The sequence below is a fragment of the Cygnus atratus genome, chromosome 8 (assembly GCF_013377495.2).
Source record: "Cygnus atratus isolate AKBS03 ecotype Queensland, Australia chromosome 8, CAtr_DNAZoo_HiC_assembly, whole genome shotgun sequence".
Taxonomy (NCBI): Eukaryota; Metazoa; Chordata; class Aves; order Anseriformes; family Anatidae; genus Cygnus; species Cygnus atratus.
Window position 1 is genome coordinate 6,772,501 of NC_066369.1, and position 19,369 is coordinate 6,791,869.

A 19,369-nucleotide genomic window follows, 5' to 3' on the forward strand; every position below is an offset into this window, starting at 1 on the left:
ATAACACGCTCCTCCTGACAACTCTTAAATCTTTACCATTAGGAAATTTCCTATGATAATTGTGTTCTGATAGATCTATATGCTTCATACACTGCTAACTTGTGCTTCTGCATACAGAGCTGTTTGTTTCACAAACCTTTCTTGAGAATGAGCAAAGTTTTCAACTAGGATTTAATTGAAGTTCAGCATAAAAGCATTCAAACTATCTTAAAAGCATTCACCTGGTAAAACGTACACACAGAATAAATCTTCTCAGTAATTCCTTTAGACAATATTAAAAGTGTTGAAATAGCTCCAAAGAGAAAGCAGTAAACCTTAGACATTATTTTTATAAAGCCCATTGCAAAATATTTAAGAAATTCTAACAAATAGCCTGTGTTCGCAGTAACGTCACCCTTACAGCATCATTGCATTAACACTACTTATCAATCAAATAACCGCAGAGCAGCCGTGTGGAGTTTCTCAAAACTCAGCCCTAGCACTAAACAGCGCACGGCTACACGAAACAAACCAGCACCAATCTGCTCTCACTCCTCCATTCAAAGCAGTTATCCCAAGCCCCTTTTGTACCACCAACCATTCCTAGCCCCAAACCACTGCCATCCTCCTGAGTGAGCAAGGGTCTCAACAACTTTCCCTGCCTATCCTTGGCATTCCTCTGTAAAGCACGCATTCCGGGGCTTCTGCTACTTTGTCTATTAGCTGTAATTAATCCAAATCCAAAAGGGCTCCAAAAAAGCAATTTCAGGAATGTCAACAGCAAATAAGTAAGTGATCAAACTGAGGTACGAGCAAAGAAAACCAGGCAGAAACTGCGAAGATTTCGGATAGTATTAGTGCAAAAGGTGAAAACAGCTGGCAGATGCACAGCATGCCAAGCTCACTGGGCAACCTTCCAGCCAGCTGCAGGATGCCAATATTGACAACTGCTTGCAGGTTCGATAGCATCTCCCATGCAGCCTCCCTGCCAAAGGCAGGAAATCCCAACACAACTGCATTGAAAAAAAAAAGATCTATCTATCTATCTATCTATCTATATATATATATATATATATATCAAACTGTTGTCACAAGACTGCACCTAAGTTCTCCAGTTGGATTCTGAGAGGTCTATATAGTTGTCACTGCTTCAGACAAATTCTGGAGGATCTCAAGGATTTTTTTCTGTTCATTTCTTACTGTTGACATCTTTATATCACTGCCAAGAATCCAGGAATTCTTTGCTGAAGCACTAATCTGAAGAGTATTATCAACCACATGAATTTTCATCTTTTTGATGCTATCAATACCTGTAATGAAAAATTTGCAGTGTTTTAACAAATCCTTTACACCTTAAAGAACACTGACCACATAATGCACCAACAGGTAAATCCTATGGGTCACAAACACTTGATTCAAAAATCCCTGGGAAAAGTCATAATATAAGACTCTTTATCCTCTTTTACAGGTGTTTATCCAAGACCATGAAAATCTAAGCTGCCGCGTTCAGACAACGCGTGGTGATTCAGCTCAGGAACTACATAACACACCCTTCTGAATGGTCAGAGGCACCAGCTGGAAGTGGTTGGTTATCTGATGTCTATGTTTTTTTCCCTTTTTGATTTGGTCGAACGGGAGTAAGAGGAGAAGTCATACCATTACTGCTGCCAGCAGCTCACTTTTATAATGAAATAAAGAAAACTGAAGAGGTAACAAATATGCTCTATATGCTCTACCATATGAAACACGGAAGATTTATCAACTTGGGGGTTTGTTGTTGCTTTTGCAGACGAAAGGTAGAGATCTGTATTTTCTGTCCTTATATGGAAGTTCTTTTATTATTTTTTTTACTTGTTTTTATCTTTGAAGACTGCATGATAGATTCACATTTTAGAGTAATTTGGCATTTTGATCATACAAAATGCCAGGGATGCAAAAAAATGCCAAGGATGCAAAATGAATCTTTTGTACTGTTTGTCAACATAAGCAAGAATTAGATTCTGCTGCTTGAAGACTGTTTTCATGGTGAGGCATGCCTTTCGCCTTGATAATAAACTCCAGAGGTCAAAATAAGTGGTGTAATACTTATCCTAGGAAGAGTGATAATCGTTGTCTGAATTTAAATTTAAAAGCATTTTTCACAATCTAATTTATGGGTAAAAAGGCACTAAGAATACTGCCAAAGAGTCATCACTTGTTTAATACTGTTAAATTGCACTTGTTAAATACAAGTTGCATTTCAATATAACATGTAACATGTCTTTCTCCTCTTTAAACAACTCATACAATGACCTCCTTCTGCAAATCCACCACTATTAAATACCTTGGTTCATGGAAAACTGACAAGAGGAAGCAAGAGGTGAAACTACAGCAGCACCCAAAATGCCAACTATGACTAATATTTTTAAATAATGAAGGCCAAGCTGCGTGCAACAGCAATGACTGGTTACAGGAACACAGGCACATACGTCTTATACTTCAGTTATGGTTGCTAATACTTCTTCTTGCTTATACTTCAGTTATGGTTGCAGGTATAAGAAGATTTTTGGTAAACAACTAATATTTTAAACACCTGTCCTTTTAGTTGATCAAAACAGTAGGCCACCTGCAAATTAGGGATGCAGGATAAAGTACCAGGGTACACAAACAAGACAACCTATCTTTCATTTGAAACTGCAATTGCAGAACCACTTCCTTAATTGACACTATTTACTCCATGCATTGACTCTACAAAACAAGAAAAGGAAGCGAAATCCTCAACAGTGAATTAGATTATGCAAAGACACAAAGTAGCCCAAACTACAATTGCTCATTTGTATACGCCAACAGGAAGGTCAAGTCCCGTAATCAGCACTTCCGATTTTTAAACCAAAGTCTAGAAATCCAGAGACGCCCACCTGAGATGCATATAAATCCAGCGTGTGGGATACAGAGCGCTGCTGAATGTCATACAGCATAATAAAGAGACTCATATCCATGACAGGGAAACCTGATTGAGACTGAAATGAACAAGTATGGCTGGGAAACAGCGTAGGTAAGACAAAGAGGGAGACTAAGACAGAAATTTGAGTTTAAAAAATACCCTGGAGTTCCTGGGCAATTAAACAAAGAACTGCAGGAAGATAATAACTGTAGTAGCAGGAAGGCACAAATATGCTCTACCCTTCCACTTCAGCAGCCAGAAACAAACCAGATGTAAGGTACTTACGTCCTGCTGTACACCAAAACCCTGCCTTCGCCTGGCTTTCCTCAGGCCCATTAACAAGGAGGTGAGACTATCACTGACCCTGCCGGTGAAATCAAAGCAGACGACCCACTCCTGACAGTGACGAGCTGTGGTTCCTGTTCATTTCACCAGAATATATTTTGAAATACCTTTTTTCCTCTTTCTTTAGAAGTGTTATCTGGGAACAATTTAAAATCCCTGAGACTTTTTTTTTTCACTGCAACTAAGTCTTTATAAGCATGATCAAATTATCTAAGGAGACAAAGCTTAAATGCACTGCCTAATCGCACAAAACATGCTTTTTCAAATGTTATTTTCATAGCTTGAAGTTCCTAAACCATATACTTTGGAACATATTTCACAGAATTCAGGCAATGATGTTTCTGTTTTAACAGATAGCAATTCTACAACAACACAAGAATACAACACTTTTCTGTAGAAAGCATCATTAATAGCCTCAACAGTATATGGTTTCCTCTAGCTACACGCTATATAATATTATTTGTTAATTTGGCACCTTAACTGGAGACATTCGGTAATCAATGTCAAAGAAGAAACAACAGCTATACTTTACAACAACAACAAAAAAAGTATATACTTAAGGATAATTGAATGCTGCTGTTCTGCTGAAAATCTTAGCTTTTTTTTCTGCAGAACATAAATTTAACTATTCCACACAACAGCTAACACAAAGGAACATGAATGTGCTCTGTGAGAACATGCTGATCAGGCACACGGCTGCTTTAGTGCCTTCTCAAAGAGGACGGAATGTCCTATGTTTACTTCTGGATTACACTGTCAATAAAGGCAGGTATTTTTAGTTTCTATTATAACTATTATATTATTTTATTTAGGCTGGAGCCAAGGCCCTCCATAAACAATCATCCATTTAACACCCTATATATTACCTAGTTTTTGGTGTCAATCTTTAGCATTTAACAAGCATTTTAAATGACGAATTGTAGATTCCTACATTAGTCACCCCAGTTAAAACTAAAAACCTGTGCTCTGGAAACAATGGCTTACATTTCCAAGGCCTTCTTGAGCACCCAGACCAGGAAGTAACTCCCAATTACCCAGCCACCGCCCCGCTGGTGACCACAAAAGTTTCTCTGGGGGAGCCCAGCTCTGATGGTGTGATGCTGGTTCTGCCCTGACTTCACAGCACCTCTCCACTCCCCGACCCAAGGCACACACCTTTTGGCAGGAGACAAACCTTGGGCCCTTTTTTCCTCTGCTACCACAGCAGTAAGAGCTTGGCCCTTAAGCCTGATGCATGCAGGTTAAGCAGCAGACATCCTGCCGATTTATAAAACGCTTAACTGCCCTCCCAGCCGTGCTTCTTCTCTTCCAAGATGTTTGGAGGCAACCAGCTTGCTGGCCAAGCCTGGCCCACACTTCTTCAGGTCAGCAGCACTCAACTTTCCTCAGCACCCACTTAACGCTGACAGCAAGCGTGCAGGCTGCAGCTGAGGTTACAAGTTTTCAGGATGAGAATCAGCAGCCTTCTGTCTTAAAACGTGCTGGGGGAAGATTCTGCATGAAGCAGGAGAACGTCAGCAGCTGTGAACCCAGGACTGCGACCTCATCACGCACATCATGTTAAGTCACAGTTTTGCTTCAAAGAAATGGGCAGTCTGAAGTCATGTCCAGTATTGCAAACTAACCTGCAAACTAGATCTACTATACTTATCCAGTGTTAAAATATATTTTTCCCTTACGCTCTGACACTGAACAAGTCAAACATATGTTTTGATGTCATAACAGAAATGCTCTGCTTGTAAAGTGAAAGTCCCTTCAGTTTCATACATAACATTTTTAGTGGATAACCAAATACTTAAAGAACAGCAACCTGCATGCAGTACCTCAGAAGTTGCTCTTAGAATACCGACGTATCCAAAGCCTTCATACATTTGTTGTACCTGAGTACCTCCAAAAGACACAATTAAGAAAATGCCCCCAGCAGTTTGCCTAAAACTGCTCTCTTACTTCAAACTATGCTGTTGTTTTTTCTCCTCTTTTCTCCCCAAATGTAACTGGAAAGATGAAACTCAACTCATCTGTGCTAAAATACGTTTCAAGAAGTTATTCATCCGCCTCTACACCACTGGGATTCAAAGACTCATAATTAATATGGTATATTTAACATGAACGGCAAGAGATTCCAACTGTAAAACAAGTTTTCCAAAGACATACACGGTGTCTTTTCAGTAAATTATTCCTGAGTAAAGTAGATAACCGAAATGATATCTGATTAGAAATTCACAAATTACAACACCGTCTAGTCACAGAGTTACACACTCTGCTTTAAAACAGCATTAGAAAGTATCGAATATGCTGAAACACTTTAAATATTAAAAAAAAAAAAAGAGTCAATCAATGCAGTTGGGCTGTGGCTGGTCACGCTTCAGGTTTATGAGCAAAATATAACCAAAGCAGCATCTCCTGCTTCCTGCTCCCGAACTCCTGGACAGCAGCCAAACATTGCAACACCCTGTACCAGGTCACTGACACTTGTCCAGATTCACACGCGATACAACACCCCCTTTCTGAAACAAAGCCCAGGGCTTCCCCGGGAACAAAAAGCAGTTCCAGTATTAATTTCAGTACCAGAAGAACCAGGTGCGGTAGCATTAAGAGGTTGTGCCTCGGCTTTACTCCCACCACGGGACCCCGAAGAACCAGAGGACAGCAAGACGCACACAGTCAACGGAGCTCCTCACACCAGGCTCCTCCATTCCCGCCGGGCAGCGACTTCTAACACTGAACAGCCAGTTTCTCACATCACAGGACTCTGCAACCTCTCTTCAAAGGCCAAAATATACCAAATGAGTACCTGGAAACCCACGTTACAGACAATACTTGAAATAAACCAAGTAGGCTTCTGGACAAAGTCACATCTAGGCAGCTTCAGCCAACAGTAAGTTTTCCAACCTATAGCACTGACCCCCACATATACCCCCAGTTAACCCTAATTCTCCCCAGGATATTTTTCACATGTTCACAGAATGGCTCAGGTTGGAAGGGACCTTAAAGGTCATCTGGTTCCAGCCCCAATTCATTTTCTATATTGAAGAAAGTGTAACAGTTTACAACAAACAATTCAACCACCATCTACCTGTCCTTTCCTTTGTCCCGGCCCAGCCCATGCTGCTCATTTCTCAAATATACTAAACTTTTTATTGGTCCGCTGTTATGATAAACATACAATCCATAGTGTACTCGCTAAAACATTACTTATTTAATTTAAAGTCTATTGCAATGTGGCTGATTGTTTAAACTACTCATTCACTTGATGAATAAATATTTGATATATGCCAAATAATTAACACACTACTTTATTTTTTCTCACTCCCTAAACACTGAAGTTAGATATCTGCATTAATAAAGCAAAATGCATTTAAGTTCATACTCGCTCGATCTCTGCCAAGACGGTCAAGACCTTAATTGGCAAGGGATAAAGCAAACTCAAGACTGAAAGGCCAAGTTAACGATTAGCACAGTAAAATTTGTAAATTACCCCAATTAGTGTATATTATATACACACTGTGTGTGTATATAACGTATGCATATATGTAAAACAGTATATAAATATGCACACACATACACTTCTATATATATATTTATAAATCATATATATATATATACAAACATGTTTGTATATGCAGAATGATTATTATTAGCTAACTGGTAAAAAATTAAATATTTGCTTCACATTTAAAAAAAACTTCTAAAATATGAAGCAAATACATATTTGTTTGTAAAGTTGTCTGCAGAAGCACCCATATTGGAGGAAAAAATGTATTTGCAACTTCTAAGTGGTAAAAATGATTGAATATCCACGTATATACAGAAGTAGGATTAGCCTTAATTTAGGTGCTTCCAAAAACGTTTAATTTTTTTACCACACTACCCGATGAATACTCCCTGTAGGATGGCAGTTCTGTAGGGACAACCTTAAAGGTGGACAACACAAATTCTCAGCATTTGTGATCAAAAAATAGCTATTATCTATCTATATGGAAATAACTAATCCTGTTGTGTTCGTGTTTTTAAAAACAAACTTATGTCCACGCTCCCTACTCCTGGGCTGTCTGTCTACTCAAAGCTCTAAAGAAAAGGTTGAAAAGGCACAGATAATTAAGCTGGGTTAAGCGTTGCTTTTAACAAGAGCAGAAGTAATCATAAACAAACAGAATTACTTACAAAAAGAAGTAAAGAAATACACTTACAGTTCATATATAATTTTATCACCCATCCAGATTTATCAGGCACGCTTTTTATTCCGACCCTGAAAACACAGGTGCCAGCCACTGTCATTTTCCAAGTACTAAGAGTCCATTTACTGTCAATACTGTCTAAATAGAAAATGAAAGTCCACAATTCACAAATCTATTTCTCTTCCTTTTCATTCATTCGCACAATTTAAGGAGTATTGTTTTGTTTACATCTCCATTTCATTTGTGTCACTCAAGTAGATAGCTTATCTTTCAAGATGCTCCCAAAGGGTTGTACATGCACTGACTTGCTCTTTTTTCAGCCGTTTGTTAGCTATCTCATGTAAACTGGAGAAGAAAAGACCTGAAACCATTTGGGCATCAGGATCCTTCTCCATTTTCATTTAGCTTCTATTCACCTGGAAATAAATTTGATAGCCATTTCTCCATACCGTGTAGCCAGTTACAAAGGATATACTTCACTGCAAAACTTTTCCCTACGACATGACCACGATTCACATATCGCATCTAAACACTGTACTATCAATAGAGCAAGTCCTCAGCCCACATCACAATCTGTTGTGCCACCACCTCTGTAAGGATGCAGCTCTCAAGATGGCACGAACCGAGTACGTGCTGCTGCTGCTTCCCTACCTTCAGCCACGTGTTGCAGACCCTGCTCCTTACCGCGGGGCTCCTGGGGCTGCCCAGCCCCAGCAAAGTAAGGTAAGCTGCTGAGTGCCTGCTGAGGAAAGGGAAGTAGGGAAGTTCAAACATGGGAGGTGCAGGAAGGGTATCACAGAAGAAACTGAACATCTCCCTTCCGGCAATGGCGCACTATTACATGAGCTTGCCACATATCGTTTTACTTCATCCTTAAGCAGGGATGATAAAAAGTATTTAAATTCAAAATAGCTATGACAGAAAGGCAAGAGGCAGCATAGAGTAGAGACTGTTCCAGGCAAAGCCAAGTTTTGTCACCAAAACACCGTACCGGTAAGTAGGAAGAGGAAATAAAATAAATGACCAGATTAACAAGTCAAAACAACAACAACAAAAAATAAAGTAGCTAAGATTTCAGAAGAAAGGAAGCCAAGATGTGATTTGAAAACCCTTACAACCCCAAAACCGCCCCACTCCAACAGGTGGGCAGGGTGAAGAGGAACCCTTTCCATAACAAAGGGATGGTTTTAAATGCATATGTGAAAATAAATTATCCATAAAGAGATGCTGAAGAGATTTAGTAAAAGTGCAACCAGCTGAGTTTCACATAGGAGTTTAAAAAGATGCGGGACAAATGAAGAGGCTGGAACCACTGTCAGACAAACCGTTACTGCTAGGCACAGGGGAAGACCATCCCGTTCAGGTGGCTGGCTGCACATGACTGCACCCCAACCACGGCTGGTAATGCCTACACCATTACAAGTGAAGAGGAACAGGTATTTAACAATAAATTCCATAAAATTCTTATGAGTGTCTAAGTATCTTCGAAACCAATACAAGATAACACCTTGTGGTATCGTATTCCAGGTATCATTTGCCCATTTGCAGGCTGCAGAAAGAACCCACTCTTATCTGTAGTATATAACTTAAAACCTGAGCTACCCCAGAGATGATGAAACGAATGAAGCATTACATAGAATCAGAGAAGAACTATGGGACACGTTCAACTATTTTTTTCTCACCTCCTCACTAGCATTACCTTTGGATCCTGCAACTATGCATGACTGCGGTGAGTGCTGCAGGATCCTCGGGCCCAGAAGCAAGGCAGGCAGCAGCCAGCGCGCTCACTTCAGAAGGAAGCCAACACTCAAGTTCACAGCTGTTTCTGTGCTTTACACCAAACCACCACTGGCTAAAACCTGCAAGATCCATTTCTGACTTTGGAGTATCCTCAATGACTAATTGTACATGTGCAGGGTGTGCAGGCTGCTCGCTGCTCCCGCTCTCAAGTCCTAATTATCTCCATGAACTTCAGAAGCAGCCCACGCACCTAACTCACAGTTCTGAATCTCACTCAGGGCAAGTACTGGAAATTTACTGCTGCAAAGACAACTCCTTTTTTGGATCTGCTCTCAGATGAGGAAGAAAAGGGTACAGAAGAAGGACCTCTGCAGGACAGAATGCTATGCATTTTCCCACTGCAAGTTTCTACTTATTTTAGAATGAACTTTAAATTCACCTGCGATATTTTTGCCTTCTGGTTTTCAAGGAAGCAATAGCTTCACAAGCCTTGTATACTGACAGCAGAACATTAAAATGAACTGAAATACTGGTTCTTCATCACTTTGCAACACCTACCTCAGATTTCCCCAAAGACTTCAGCGAGTACCTAATCTACAAGCTGCACATGCACTCTTATGACACTGTAAAGCAATTAATCTGGTCCAACACAAACCTCGCTACTAAATGTAACTGTAATAACTTTGTTATAAATTGTCCCTAGCAGATTAAAGCAAAGAGGCTTGAATGCAAGCTCCCAAATGCCAGATGAAGTAGACAGTCTATTTAAATTGTCACCTATAATCAATAGCGAGAAGTCACTAGTACCACAAGATTAAATTATGTACAGTAAGAATCTAACCTGTACGTTCATACTGTTTTCTTACAAATTCCTCTTTTCAGGATCTTGTTTAAAATTGTCTAACAAAGCCCCTTACATAAGCATGTGTGCTCTGCTGGCCCAATAGGGAATAACTGCACTTGAAATACACAGAGTATTTTCTAGCTGCAGAAATGATGACTGAATCCCAGTTACGTCCCACATTCCAGAGACAGACACACAGGATTATCTTCACCAGAGAAGCAACTCATTTTAACAGTATTACTTCTCTTCAGTTTTTGTTTGGTTGGTTGGTTGGTTTTTTAAACTAACCAGACTAAAAGAATCCCTTTAACACTTTGTTAAAAAGGCGACAGGTAGCAATGTTGTACTGTATACTGCAGGGCTAAATTACTTCCTGCGTGGTCAGTGGGGTTCAAATCGTGACAAATACAGCAAACAAGTGCTCTACAGGCTGTTCTTATCACTGCTTTGGAATTTTGGGCAGTTATTTTCATCGCTGTGGCACAGCACACGCAACGTAGCTAAACTGAAGAAATTTTCTGGAAAGTAATCAGCCAGTAAACTCCTACGGTTATTCACAGTATCAACCTGTATAAGATGATCTCCCCCTCCCACCTGTTCCTAAGCACTACTACCACTTGGGGATTGGGAAGGATTCCTGGATAAGCCCCAAACAATCAGAAGATTCCCTGGGAGGTACAGGAGTTTTTATTGCAGTTTGCCTTTTCCCAGGAGACCTTTCAAGGTAACGTGAACTCATCAGTACAGCACAGATGTTTGGAAAAACGCCAATCTTTAGAAGGCAACAAGGCATCGATGGTGACACAACCGAATGCAGCACTCATGTGAACGCAGGATATTGTACTAAGCTTATGAAATACACATTTTTCGCATGCATGGGCAAATTGCCTCACCAAACTATCTCAGTGGACAAATATACTGGGCTGCCTGCGTTCAACTTAACTCTTGCACGCAAAAAAAGTAAAGTATGTGTGGGCTTCGTTGCTCTGCCTTACAATTCAGATGATACCACAGCTCATAGTAAGACCAGCAACTGACTTCTTGCACTTTGTTTCTGACTGTCTTTTTATGAGAAACTGGCATAAAAGATGTATCCATTCAGAAGTTTTCAGATGAACAACTCTGAAATAGTACATCTTTTCCTCCTTTGGAAAAAAAAAAATCTAAGGTGGGGATGGGGTTCAACTTGTCTAATTCTTCTAGACCCTGGAATAAGTCAATCAAAAAGATTTTCAGTTGAATAAAATTCCTTACCCCCCCCAACTTTTTTTTTTTTTTTACTTCAATTACTGATTGGTATGTTGAACAAAACATTTAGGAGAGAGGCAATATCTCTACTCTTTCATTGAAAGCCTCTAATTGTGCTTTGAAAATCATCTACCCCAACATCAGATCTCTCTAAATAAAACATCCTGAACATTTTGAAAGTAAAGAGCATGAAATTCTCCTGTTTTCTCCCTGTATCAATAATAATAATAATAATAAACACCGCAGGGCTTTAAACTCCTACTTTAAAGCAGCCTGGTGTTACTTGTAAGTTTCCCTCTTTCCACAGCTACACAATTTCCCTCTGCTCATGTTTTCACAGCCCATGAACTAAGGAGGGTCTTTACGGCATTTCACCCCTCTACAGCCTGAGTCCCAACCTTCAGATGCAGGCACTGCCACAGCACTGCAGCGCTGAGCTGCCTCCTAGGCAGCACTGAAAGGAGAACACTTTAAGACTTCCTTCTTGCTGATTCAGCAGGTATCCGCATGGCACCTAGCCACCCAAAGCATCTCCCTTACGGAATGATACGTCTGTCCCTGCCGTCTGTGCACCTCAGGCTTGTAACACCCTGCAGGAAATACACGCTGCACCTCAGGGAAGTTACTGCGTGTGCCTGACCCTTTCCCAGGAAGTGGTGCTGCCATTCCAGCCCCAGAAAATGATACTATTACCTCAAAGGTACCCCAAAAAGTTTACCATTCAGTTGGCTGAGGAAGTGGGGAAATAATTAACTTTTCTTTTTTCCAGTGTCAGTAACGAAATGCCTGTGTGAGGTACCACACGCACAATTTACTGTGCTCTGCCAGAAGTTTTATGCCCCTGACGGGTGCCAGCACTGAAGAAGTGATGCTTTTCACGAAATACAAAACAGAGCTCGGGCTGCTGAGGGCGGCCCGCACGGCCACGACAGGGCGCTGGGGACCGCCAGACGCCCCCTGAGGCGAGGAGGGGGCCGGGGGCGCAGCAGCTGCTCCCCTCGGGCCGGGCCCGCCTCGCCCCCCGCGCCCCGCAGCAGGCCGCGGCCCCCGGGTCCTCCCCGCCCGGCCCCGTCCGGCGGGCGGAGCGACAGCCGCGGCGCCCAATGGCGCTGCGAGACGGGGCCGCGGCGGCCAACGGGAGGCGGCGGGGGGCGGGACCCCGGCGGGCGGCGGAGCGGGGCAGCGGGGGGCGCCTCCAGGCGGGCGGGCACGGGCGCGGCCCCGGATCCCGACCCCCGGCCCCCAGCCCGGCCCCGGCTCACCGTGGGGCCGCCGGTGCCGCCTCCGCCTCCTCCTGCGCGGCGCCTACGGGGCCCCCTCGCCTCCCGCCCCCCGGCGGCCTTTGCCGTTACCTTCAGTTGAGCGGAGCCGCGCCGTGCCGGCCGCCTAGCGGGGCTCCCCGCCGGCCCCTCGGGCACCCGCCGCGGCCCCGAGCTGCTCTCCGCCCCCCGCCGCTCCTGCCGGGCCCGTAAACATCCCGGCAGCCCCGGGGAGGGACGGACGGAGGGAGGGAGGGAGGGAGGGAGGGAAGGAGGGAGAGAGGCGGAGCGGCCGCCGGGCTCCTCCTCGCACCGCCGCCCCCGGGGTCAGGGGGCCGGGAGCTCGCTCTGTGCGGTGCCGCTGGGGGGGCGGCACGGCGCTGCCTGGGCGATTTTCACAGAAATAAAAGCGCCAGGGACGAGGCTGAGCGGGGGGCTGTGCGTCCTGTCCCGCCGCGTCCTCCCTCGGCAGGAGCGCGGCGCTGGTAGGCGGCCCGGAGCTCCGCACCGCTGCTTCGGGTTCCCCGAAGTTCAGCCAAGGACCGGGGGCAAGGAGCGGGCTTCCCGCCGCGCCCGGCTGGGGAACCGGCGTGAGGGCTGGCTCTGGGAAGGCTGCGCGTCCGTGTCGTCAGACAGCCTCGTCCTGACGTGTGGAAGCTCTACGGAAAGACGAGCGTGTTTTGCTTTGATTTTCTTTTTTTTGTAACCATTAAAGTTGTGCTTGATTTAAGGCTCTTTTAGAATAAATAGGAAACAGGCCAGAGTGCCTAAGGAAAGCCTGTCCGCCTCTCTATACAAAATCATGCTCTGATTCTGAGCCAAACTTTTCAGTAGTGAGAAATCTGCAGCAATATGAAACAATATGCAACAATATTGTTCAATGCAGCAATAGAAACTCTGACAAAGATTGAAAGCAAATTATTTTTCGCTGTCCCATTTCTGTGATGTTACATTTAGTCATAATCCCGCCCATTTCCTCTATTGCAGCACCAGGTTGTGTGGTGTCCCCATGCAGTAACAAGGTGGCTGCTGGTGGTGGAACCAGAGCTAACCTATAGCTGTCCCTTGGAAGTGCATTTTGTATTTCTTAAAAAGTACACTTGGAATCACAATTAAAAGACTTTTTTTCATGGATAAATTATCATGGAAATTATATTTGGTGTGCAGTTGACCACAACATACTGAGTATTATTAGGTGTATTTTTTTTTTTGCAAATAAAGGCAATTACTATTATAATATCCAGCTATTGCTATTTTCTAGATCCTCACAGTTAGAAAATGAGCAGTCCGCAATCACCGGGGGAATCCTACACAGCATTTGAAGCTTTCTCTACATTTTACGTTCAAGAGAATAATCCAGAGTTTACTTATCTTTTTTTTTTTCCCAGTAGGTTTCTCATTGTCTTCCTTTGTTTAATCTTAGTGTACAGGTTTGATTTGTTGGGTTGTTTTTTTTTTTTCCTTTGTTTGTTTGTTTTCATTTGGTTTGGTTTATTTTTGTGTGAGGTCCTATTTTTATACTCACTGCACTTACTTTCATTTTTTCCTTGGTTTTCTCCATTTATTATTTCTCTGTAGCTACCATCACTACATTCCCATAATATTTTGACTTCTCTCTTCAGCTGCCTGAATCCAACTTCTGCGCTAGCCTGCCATTACCAATTGCTGCAGCATCTTCTCTTTCCTCTATTCCAACCTTACTCCCATTAAAGGATGGTTGCCTCCATTTTCTTTTTGGTTCTTGAAAACCAGAAAGCCTAAAATTGAAGACACTGCTTCAGTTAACTGGTCCATCATCATGACCGTCATAAAGAGCCCTTAATATAAACGGCTTTAATAACATACTGTGCACCCACTAATTTTGAATTTGCCGAGTGACAATACTCTGTAATACTCTGACAATACTCACTAATCTGCCACATACAATGGAAGATTGTCTTCAGAGCTGTGCTGTACAAAGGTTTACTTACAGAAGGATATTTTTCTTTGCTTTTCAATGCACATTTCACTTTAATAAACTCATCTGGCATTCCCTGTAATGGAGCCTTTACATCAGACAGAATCAGAAAGGCAGAAAAGGCTCCCGAAGATCGACTAGCCTTAGGGGTTGTTAAGGAGCAGGCTTATCTCTGGCAAGTGCTTCTCTTGGAGGCCGGAGGGACACTGACTACCCAGCTAGCAAAGGTTCAGAGAAAACAGATGAAGACATGCTGGAATTAGGGATTTGGGAGGTGCGGTGGTTTTACCGTGCTAGGCAGCTGAACACCACAACTGCTCTCTCACTCCCCCTCCTTAGATGAGGGGAAGAAGTAAAGGAAAGAACAACTCATGGGTTGAGATAAGGATGATTTAATTAAAGGAAAAAAGAAATAATTATTAAGGAAAGATTACTATTAATTAAACAATTTAACTAAACAATTTAACTAAACAATTAACGATTTAACTAAAGGGGGGGGGGAGGAAGGGAAAGGGGAAAAGGGAGGGGAAAGGGAAAACTATACAGAACAAGTAAAGGCTATGTGGAAGTGCAGAGGAAATAAATTACTCTCTACTTCCCACAAATGAGTGGTGCTTGACCACGTCCTTGAAGCAGGGCCTCAACACACGTAGCCGGTGTTCGGGAGGAGGACAGACGTTTTCACAACGAGAGCCCACCCCTCCCCTCTTCTTCCTTTTTCCACCTTTTATTGCTGAGTGTGACATCATATGGTATGGAATATCCCTTTGGTTGGTTGAGGTCAGCTGCCCTGGTGATGTTTCTTTTCTCACATTTTTGCCCACCCCCTAGGAGGGTTAGAGAGAGTCCTGATGCTGTGCCAGCACTGCTCAGCAACAGACACAACACTGGTGTGATACCACTGCTGTTTTAGCTACGAGTGCAGAGCACAGCGCTGTATGGGCAGCTGCAGGGAAAGTTAACATCCCAGCCAGACCCAGTACAGGAGGAAGAACATGGCTCTGTGCCTAAGTCCTACCGACTCCTGAAGGTGTTGCCAGCAAATGCTCTACACCTGGTATCAAACAGGCCAGAGGCAGAAGAAAAGAGGGCAGGTGTCTGATTCCCCGTACTGGGTCTTGCTGACAAGTCTGGTCCCTCTGGTTACCCCTAGGTAACGTTTGTGGAGGTAGAGGGGTCTTGCAGGACTTGCTGACATCCCCATTTTAACCACTGCTCACACCACCTCACTCCACCCCATTTTGAAGCATCCTTTGGTTTTATTTCTAGGATCTGATAAATGCACTGGTTTTGAGTGCAGAGGGAAGGATCGCGAGGTACAGGGAGTATGTGGAGATGATAGAGAGAGACCCACTTTTTCCTGTGAAGTACTGAACAATCCTGAATGGTCAACTAAAACTTCCCCAAGTAGTATACTAGATGAGAGTTCTCCAATCTATATGGGAGAGATAGTGCTGTCCCCCACTAATTCTAATTTGGGAGTTCATTCTTATAATCCTTAACAGTCTGCAAGTAATTGAGTCCAACCATAATAACAGTATAGCAATACACAGACATGCATAATTTACTACTACATTTCGTAAAACAAATATGCAACGATGTGGAACAGTTGGTAACTACAGATACTCATTTACAGATGTTTCCTAAATGCCACTGGCAGACCTCGCTATTTGCCAACTCGGCTTGCCAGTATCAATCTGTTTAAATATCAGTGTCAATTTCAGAAAGCTCCCTGAGTCTTTTTCTGATCGTTGAAATCTATGGATATGTATAACTTATAAATACGGTCTGGGTTCAAGGATATCTAAAATATCGAATGATGACAAAAGATACTATCTGGAGTGGCAGTGTTACATGTGGATTACCACTGAACTAGAAAACAGTGGTCTCTGCCAGGTACTGGCAGCTACTGGCGTTAGAAGCAGCTAGACACTGCTAGGCAACAACATATAAGTCAACCAAGAACTCAAACGTTTAGACCTATTCCCCAGATGATTCCTAATGTGCTTCCTGCTACCCTTATTATCCAGGCCTCTGTACGTCTAGCTTCTTGAGATGCTCATTAACAGAATAAACTTAAGACTCGGGAAAAATATAGATTTCAAAACTTTAAAAATTTCAGGCAACAGAGCTCACTAGGACAGTGGAGCATGGGAATAGATGTCTTTGGGGTCACAGAGGTAAGAGCGTAACATAACAGCTCACTGGTTAACAATTCTTTAGGCTCTTCAAACCAATAAACTACAGGAAATTAATCAAAAGGAGCAACTGTTCTGCTGTAAAACCTTGAAGCCTGAATTTTCAGGCTTCAAGTTTCCCTCTACCCTGGTTCTTTGTTACAAACAGTAAAAAAGCTAGCATATCTGCCTGTTACATGGCAGGGGAAATTAGAAAGGCTGTGACAGCAGGAGAGAAGAGAGAGATCACTTCTATCTGGACTGGATAAATATTATGATAGGATATTGTGCAGAACTTAAACTTCAAGACAACATAAATCACGAAATGGAGCAATTCATCAAAAGTGCTCAGAGAACTGCTTTGGACCAAGCAGGGCACCAGACCTTCTTCAGAACTTCTGTATCAAAGAAGCATTTTAGAATTTTGATCACAATATATTCAAATTCAACACCCTTGTAGAAGTGAACAGGACAAATAAATCTAACATAGCAACAGTGAACTTTGAAAGAGGACTACACGTCATCAAGGAAGTTTGTTAAAAGCATATTAAAATGAAGAGTCCAAGGGGAAAATGACCTGCATTAGGATCTCTGAGCAAGTATACATCATCTATCAAAGGAGGAACTCCTGAAGACTAGCAGAGCTCTACATGAGAGTAAAGCATAGTATCAAAAGCAAAAAGGCACTCTTAAAAATATTGTGTTCAGATGAAGAAAACAGAAAATAGCAAAACCTCTGGCAAGCTAAATGTAAAACTGTAAAAGGCAGGCCAAAAGCAACTTAAGGAAAATGTTGGTAATGGTATAAAACGTTATTGTAAAACTTCTTCCAAAAACATCAGAAGCAGGAAGCCTGCTTTTGTAGATTTGCAGGGCCAAACAATGATTGTGATTTAAAGAAAGAAGGATTTAGCAAAGATAAAGCTAGAAAAACTATTTGATTGCTTAGGTAGATATTCCTACAGGGCATTCCTACACAAACCTACCAGAGTTTTTGGAAAGTTATGTGGAAAGGGTGAGCTTGGATGATATAAGATCCTGTATTTCAGAAAGTCTTTTTTATAAAATCTTCACTAAAGATTCTTAAAGAAAGTAAGTTGTCATGCAGTAAGACAAAAGGCCCTATACTTAGCTAGTAACTGATTTCGGGTAGGACAAAGGCTAAAAATAAATAATCCATATCCACAACGGAGGAAGATTTCTACCAGAATCTCACAGCGATCAGTGCTGTGTCCATTGCTCTTTATAAAAACTAGAGAAAACAGATAACAAGATGACCAAGTTTGCCAGTAATACCAAATTATCCAGGATAATTAAAAACAAACAAAAAAATAACTAGAGTTAGAAAATTGCAAGGAGGAATGAAAAGGAAAATTCATGCTAAGCAAAAATTTGTATGGGAGGAAAAATGCTTGGAAAGCTTCAGCTTACATGTAAGATGAGTAAATGAGATGACCGAAGGGAGAAAGTAGATACGTCAACTTATGAAAGTCATAGAAAAGGTAATTCTTACTATCGTTTTATTGATTAATATTGATAAAAGAATAATTCAGAGTAAAAGCATAAAATAAAGATAGCAGGCAGAAGTTACAAATTAAACGCATGAAAGCACTTGTCTGTATGGTGACATATTGTGCAGGTCAAACATAGGAGTGGCTTAAAAAACAATTTCAGAGAAAGAACATAAGTAATCATTTAAACCATACGTGAAAAAATGCCAGCTCAGGACATCCTTATGCTACAGACTGCCAGAAGCTGTGAGGCTATCCTCAGAGACAGCCTTCACCCTATCTATTCTCTTCTTACATGCGTTTGCCAGACATCTGCTACTGCCCGCTGCCAGAGAGCAGCAGCAGGGACCACTACAACCAGTCCTGCCCCTTTACTGCCTGGCAGAGCTGAGCAGCCTGGCAGGCTTTTTAGGAAAGATGGAGACTGGATATGAGGGTGCTTTGTCTGCCTCATCTTCCACGGGATGACAAAGTATCTCTCTCTGATTATTCACCTGCCTGATGGGAAGCAGGAAGGGGCTAGAAATGCAGGTAAATGCAGGTATTTGAGAGGAGTTCGGACACAATCACTCACCACTGTTTGCTTCAGATCTTGTTAGAGCTTAGACAGCAAACACTGAGGAATGGAACTGCTTTATACTTTCTTTCCAAAGGTGATTTTGCTCGCCATTTTGTGGCAGTGAACTGTGTTCTAATGAAAATGGAGATATTCTTTTTCATATACATATTACAATTTTTACAGATTAGGGCGGTTGAATTTGCAATTATACATCTAAAACCAGAAGGCTGATAACAGAGTTTCAAGGGACATCAGAGAGCCCTGAACACTTTACAATATTGCTGTGCAGAAAGCTGTGACTATGTAGAAGTGTGAGAAACACTGAGCTTAAGGAATCTAAAACCATGACAACATTGCACTAAGAAACAGGCAGTACAATGTTGTCAGCAAACAAATAACAGAATGCGTCTATTTTACACAAAAAGAGAAATCAGAATAGTGTTTGTTCTAAATTCTGAATGCAGTAATTTGAAAGATTTTACTCCTTCTTTTATTTAGGGTCCCAAAACGCTATCATTACAATGCACTGTTTCTTATTCCTCCATATATGAGAGAAAATCACAGAAGTGTTTAACAAAAAGCAGCGTTAAGGTTTCTGGAAGCCATAGGCACTTTTGGTTTCTTTTCTCGTCAATGTCTTGCCAGATGT

At 42.1% G+C, this 19,369-nt stretch overlaps 1 protein-coding gene across 2 annotated transcripts in view; it reads right to left on the reverse strand.

Moving 5' to 3' along the window:
- NEK7 (NIMA related kinase 7) overlaps positions 1-12,759 on the reverse strand; it is a 68,586-nt gene extending 55,827 nt beyond the window's left edge. For both annotated transcript variants that reach the window (XM_050712243.1, XM_035537597.2), the window contains exon 1: positions 12,610-12,759. The gene's annotated coding sequence lies outside the window, so the exon portion shown is untranslated. The remainder of the gene's footprint in view (positions 1-12,609) is intronic.
- Positions 12,760-19,369: the final 6,610 nt, after the last annotated feature.